At 44.0% G+C, this 5,980-nt stretch overlaps 1 non-coding gene across 1 annotated transcript; it reads right to left on the reverse strand.

Moving 5' to 3' along the window:
• Positions 1–5,452: 5,452 nt before the first annotated feature.
• Positions 5,453–5,535, reverse strand: TRNAL-CAG (transfer RNA leucine (anticodon CAG)). The gene has a single exon. It is a non-coding gene; the product is annotated as a tRNA-Leu (tRNA).
• Positions 5,536–5,980: the final 445 nt, after the last annotated feature.

Genomic DNA, 5,980 nt, shown 5'->3' on the forward strand with positions numbered 1-5,980 from the left:
AATGTGTGTGATAGATTTTGGGGCATGAACATGAGATTACTGAGAGGTTTGGTGTGTCCCAAAAAGAACCCACTGATGAGTTTTACCCTCTCTCATCCTGGTGCCTGAGGGCTAAGGGAATGTGATGCAGAAGGAGAGCTGGATGGGTGGGGAAACAATTTACCTGTCAACCAGTCTCATGTTTGCAAAATATTAAGGTAGGAAACCTATGACTCTGTCAAGAAAAAACAAAAAACACAAACCCTATTAACTTTGCTGCCAGAGGAAATAAAATTTAAATTCAGCTGTAGGTGTTTTAAAAATAAATCTGTAATTCTAACTTCAACAAGTGCAGCCAAGTACAGTAACCTCAACAGAATCTGCCCACTCCTTTCTAAGCTTTTTGATTCATCGGACATGTGGGAACATGCATGTGTGAGTGTAAGGGGACTGGAGGCCCATATGTGAGGGGATCCTCTTGGCAGCCAACATCCTTCTTTGGGAAGGGATCCAAAACAAATTCTTGATGCACTCTTAGGGCTTAATAAAACAGCAGAATGGGAAAATGTTAGATGGGATATAGATACAGTGGACTGTTGCGAGTGATGAATTGCTGATTATCCCGATGACTTGGCAGGGGACTGTGGAGAGATTTCTCTTGAATGCCTCTACAAATGCTAATGTCCTGTGGAGCAGCAGTGGTCTCCCCTTGGCCACAGAGTTTAGTGCAAATGGCCACAGCCCGTAGCACAAGCCAGCACTGAGGATGTTATCATCATATTTCCTCAGCACCTTTCCAGGTGAGCTAGCAAATGAAAATATTTAAGGAGAAAAACAACATTATTTTTGTGTTATGTTGACACATTTAGGAGATGGTCCCAGAGAAAAATACAGGGATAGGAATCTGAAGAAGGAGAAACAGGCTGGTCTGGTCTGTGCTTAGCTTGATGGTGGGGCAGCTCAAAGGAATTAATGACACCAGTAGCTTAGGTGCCTTTTCACAACATCACTGTACACAAGTTTCAATCCTCTGCACTTTGTAACCGTTTCTTCCATTATACACTGTGCACACTTAGATACCTGTCCAACATGATGCTCCTTGTTACAGTGGTACTGTATTGGTGTACTGTGTGTGGAATGCCAGACATGACAAACAGGAAAGTCTAACTTCTTGAGCACAAAACCCCAGAAGAGGTGGAGGACTCAGAAGACCACAGCCCCTTAGCTCATTTTTGTTGAGGAGTGTGCTTTCTCCCCTCCATGACACAGCTGAACCTGAGTTTCTGCAGTGTCTCAGGGGTATCCTGCCAAATCACTCTCACATGAGTGGAGAGATAGAAAAAAAGAGCATGAGTGCTGGCTTAGATGTGAGGCTAGGAGCTCAGCAAGGATTTTCTGATGCAGACCGAATGAGGATTTGGTGTGTTGCAGAAGGGGCAGCAAGCACTAGAGGAGAAGTTGCCCATTGAAACAAATACAGGTAGCTTGGCTTCTGTGGGAAGAAACAGTATGGTGAGAATATAATGAAGATGGTATAAGACACTTGATGGAGAGCTTTGGAACCAGCTCTTGTTTCTACAGATTCAGACCAAGCCACTTTCAAAGGACCACGAGAGCTGTTTCTAGAATTTGTTAGGTACTGTCAGTCTATGTTTTAAGGGACAACACTGACAGCAATCTTCCTGTCTGGTCCTACAGACAAATATTTTCTGTTAGAAATAAGAGCCTTCCCATCACCTGATTCAAGATGGGACTGAGAACTGTACCCCTTTTGGGGGTGCACAGGCTTTGTTGTGCCTTTCTTCATAGGATTTTTTTTCAATAGGAAATACTGCCTTGAGCCAGGGATCTAAAGAGATTGAGCCAGACTTGTAACCTCCTGCTTCCCCGATGTCTGGGAGGAAAATGTGTGCCAGGTTTGCAGGATCTCACTGTGAACAAGAAACTATTGCACCAGGCTGCATATAGAGGCTGTCATCTAGCAAGTGTGCCTTGGTCAAGGGACCCTGTCAGGGGCACATGTGCCACAGTTGCATGCAGTTATTTAGCTTTTCTCTTGCTCAGTCACCATTGTGCTGGGTCCAAGTGACCTGTGGGTCACAGACCAAGATATAGGGAGGCCCAGTGGGAGAAGGATCAGGAAACTGCATGGCTTGCAGATCCACATGACATAGTGAGAAAATATGCAGCATCTACCAGATTTCTTTTTCACAGTGGAAATTGCAGGTAATGGAGAAAGGTTAGCTGGTGGGAAAGGTATGTAGATTTTTTTCTTGTGCTTCAAATACAAAAAATGCACTCCTCTTAATATTTTTTTCCTCCTAGCTTTCCCTCAGAGTAACCAATCTGTCAGGATTTTCATATTCCTGTTAGTCTAAAATGACCCCATTATCCTGCATAAGGATCTTTTATCATTAGATAATTACCATCCAAGTCTGTTAGCATTTCCAGGTATTTTCTTTGTCCTAAGTGAAATATTGCAGGTGTCCTATTGACCTGTCAGAGGAAACTACTAGTCTAATTGGGACATAAATGCAGGTGGATTTATAAGGGATGCACATTAGTAGCCTAGCCCTTCACTAGGACTACTTGATTTTTCTAGTCTGGGTTGAGATTGTGGCTGTGTCCTGCCCTGAAACTACCCAGATTTCAGCTGCAGAGGGGCTTAGAGGTGTTTTCACATAATCTACACAGATGAAGGAGATGTTTGCCCCAGAGGACTGCCTGCTCTTTTATAGCCAAGACCAAACAGCATCTTTCTTAGCAGGTGACCAAACTGAGCTGAAGAGTCCCTTTGACTGACAACCTCAAGTCATGTGTTCTCATTTATTTTGCAATGTCAGCAGGTCCTCAGCTGTCCAAAACCAGAATGATTTCTCCTGTGGTAAATGGAGATTTGTTTTTATGGTAAATGCATTTTAATGCCTTTACCACAGTATGTCTTAGGTTTGAACCCACCAGATCCTATACATCTGAGAAGGGTCATGAGCCATGCGGACCTTTGGCATCAGACTTGCTCATTTGTTATGTCTTTGTCATATACATGGCTGATATATTCTATATGTTCTATGTTGAGAAGTGCCTTCAGCAGTCCACATCTCATGTTCACATTCATAAGCTAAAAAATGGTGTAATGTTTCACTGGTAAAAAAAAAAAACAACAAACAACAGCATCCCCCCCCCCCCCAGTTCTGTGCCTCTTGTGGGTTACACTATATACTTCTTCATGGCAGTTGTATAAAGATCTTGATTGCCACTTGGCAGTGAGACACAGAGTTAGATGCTGTCCCACTCTTGTAACTACATTACAGGGATACATCTAAAACTGAAAGGCCTGAGAAAGTGTGTGAGCCTGCAGAGGCATTGTGTGGAGCTGACCATAACTATAGTGCTATCAGGGCACTCATATTTCTAAGATGCTTGAATTGATGAGTTTGGTACCTTTCAAGCAGTGCTCAAGAAGAGAGTTCTTTGCTTTTAAAGTCCTGTAGCTGTGGTGCACTGCCTGTTTCCTGACACTGATTTGTGCTGCTGGGGAGCAGACAACACGACAGATTGCAATAATAGAGTTTTGTTTACTGATTTTCATACTCTGAAGTGGTCCAAGCAGCCTTCACAAATGGCAAATTAAATGATAATAGTTCAAACAGTTCAATAGTTCCTTGGGCAAATTAAGCCATGTAGTACTAAAGGTTTTCTGCTTGCAGTCCTGTAACCTGCCCTCTGCTTGCAGCTCTGTACCTTTCCAGCTAATCTTTGCTGACAGTTTTTTTGCAGAGTCTTGGTGGCAGTAACCTTTCCCTTGTGGGTCTCATGCTGTTGTCCTCATGGTGTAAGCTTCAGAGACCTTGTAAACCCAGATACTGCTGTTACAGTGGGCCATTGAGGGAAATTATATATGCTGTCATCTATGGGCTCATATAGTAAAGCTTTGGGGTATAAGCCTGTCTCAATATCCTGTGTGCAACAAATGCATAAGTAGATAAAATTCAGCAGCTAGTATTAATTCCATAGATCATTCCCAGCACCTGCTGGGCCAGGGTATTAAAGATCACCAATCATTTTTACCAATCCTCCCTCTTCCCTCTGCTTTCCCTTGAACTTTTGTCAAATATACAACTCAAGTATCAGAATCTCAGTAACATATTCCATCAGAAGCAAGTTGCATTTATTTTTCTTAGCCCAGTTTCCAAAATAAATGAGTCCAGCATGACCGATCTGTCAGTCAAACTGTCTCTCTCATATCTTTTAAATCTGATGGGCGAACTAACCTGCAAGTCATTGAGATAACTAAAAGTTTGTAACTTTTGTGAAAACAGTTTCAGGGTGTGTGTGAGACCCAAACTATTGCCCCAGTGTGGCAAGACCCAGAATATAGAATAGAATAGAATAGAATAGAATAGAATAGAATAGAATAGAATAGAATAGAATAGAATAGAATAGAATAGAATAGAATAGAATAGAATAGGAGTAGAATAGAACAGAACAGAATAAACCAGGTTGGAAGAACCTTCCAACATCCAACCTATCATCCAACACCACCTAATCAACTAAACCATGCAACCAAGCACCCCATCAAGTCTCCTCCTAAACACATCCAATGATGGTGACTCCACCACCTCCCCAGGCAGCCTATTACAATGGGCAATCACTCTCTCTATGAAGAATTTCCTCCTAACATGCAGTCCCCTGGCACAGCTTGAGACTGTGTCCTCTCGTTCTGGTGCTGGTTGCCTGGGAGAAGAAACCAAAACCTCTCTTCAAATAGTTGTAGAGAGTAATAAGGACTCCCTTGAGCCTCCTCTCCTCCAGGCTAATCAACCCCAGCTCCCTCAGCCTCTCCTCATAGGGCTTGTGTTGCAAACCCCTCACCAGCTTTGTTGCCCTTCTCTGGACTTGTTCCAGCAAGTCAACATCTTTCCTAAACTGAGGGGCCCAGAACTGGACACAGTACTTGAGGTGCGGCCTAACCAGTGCATTGTACAGGGGCAGAATGACCTCCCTGCTCCTGCTGGCCACACTGTTCCTGATGCAGCCCAGGATGCCATTGGCCCTCCTGGCTGCCTGGGTACACTGCAGGCTCATGTTCAACCTACTGTCAACCAGTACCCCCAGGTCCCTTTCTGCCTGGCTGCTCTCCAGCCACTCTGACCCCAGCCTGTAGCACTGCATGGGGTTGTTGTGGCCGATGTGCAGAACCTGGCACTTGGATGTGTTAAATCTCATGCCGTTGGATTCTGCCCATCTGTTCAGCCTGTCGAGGCCCCTCTGCAAAGGCCCCTGTACCCTCCAGTAGATCAACTCCTGCCCCCAGCTTGGTGTTGTCTGCAAATTTATGGATGATGAACTCATCCCGAGCATCAATAAAGATGTTAGACAGCATGGGGCCCAGCAGTGATCCTTGGGGCACACCACTAGTGACTGGCCACTAGCTGGATGTGGCACCATTCACCATCACTCTCTGAAATACAGCTTTCAGAAGTGGGATTCGAACCCACGCCTCCAGGGGAGACTGCGACCTGAACGCAGCGCCTTAGACCGCTCGGCCATCCTGACCTGCTGCTAATTTATGCACTACTAATCTATTATCTGCCAGCAGACATTCACAATAGGCAATATGTTTGTAACTAATTGACCACATCTTGAACTGTGGCTTGCACCTGTACTATCCATGATTCTTCTTGCATCCCCTTGTTAGAGACGTGTCATACAAGAGGTAGGGAGTACCAGAATGACGATATGCATATCTTTAGGAAATCAGTTTGATTAGTTCTGCTTCAAAGGAAAAAAATTAGAAAGTGGTATTCACTATAAGCCCCAGAAATGGTCTTCTGATCCACTCTTATGGAACCTAGTTTATTCCTACTTGCAGAATGTCTTAATGAGCCATCTCCCCTTATCTTCTGCTCCACTGGGGAAACAAAAATTACATTCAGGTGTATAATTGCCATATTCTCCATCTTAGCTTTATCTGGCAGCCTTACTAGTTCTCACTCATTTT

This window comes from Melanerpes formicivorus, unplaced genomic scaffold (genome assembly GCF_026170545.1).
Source record: "Melanerpes formicivorus ecotype bairdi unplaced genomic scaffold, bMelFor1.0.p_v2 SCAF_11, whole genome shotgun sequence".
Taxonomy (NCBI): Eukaryota; Metazoa; Chordata; class Aves; order Piciformes; family Picidae; genus Melanerpes; species Melanerpes formicivorus.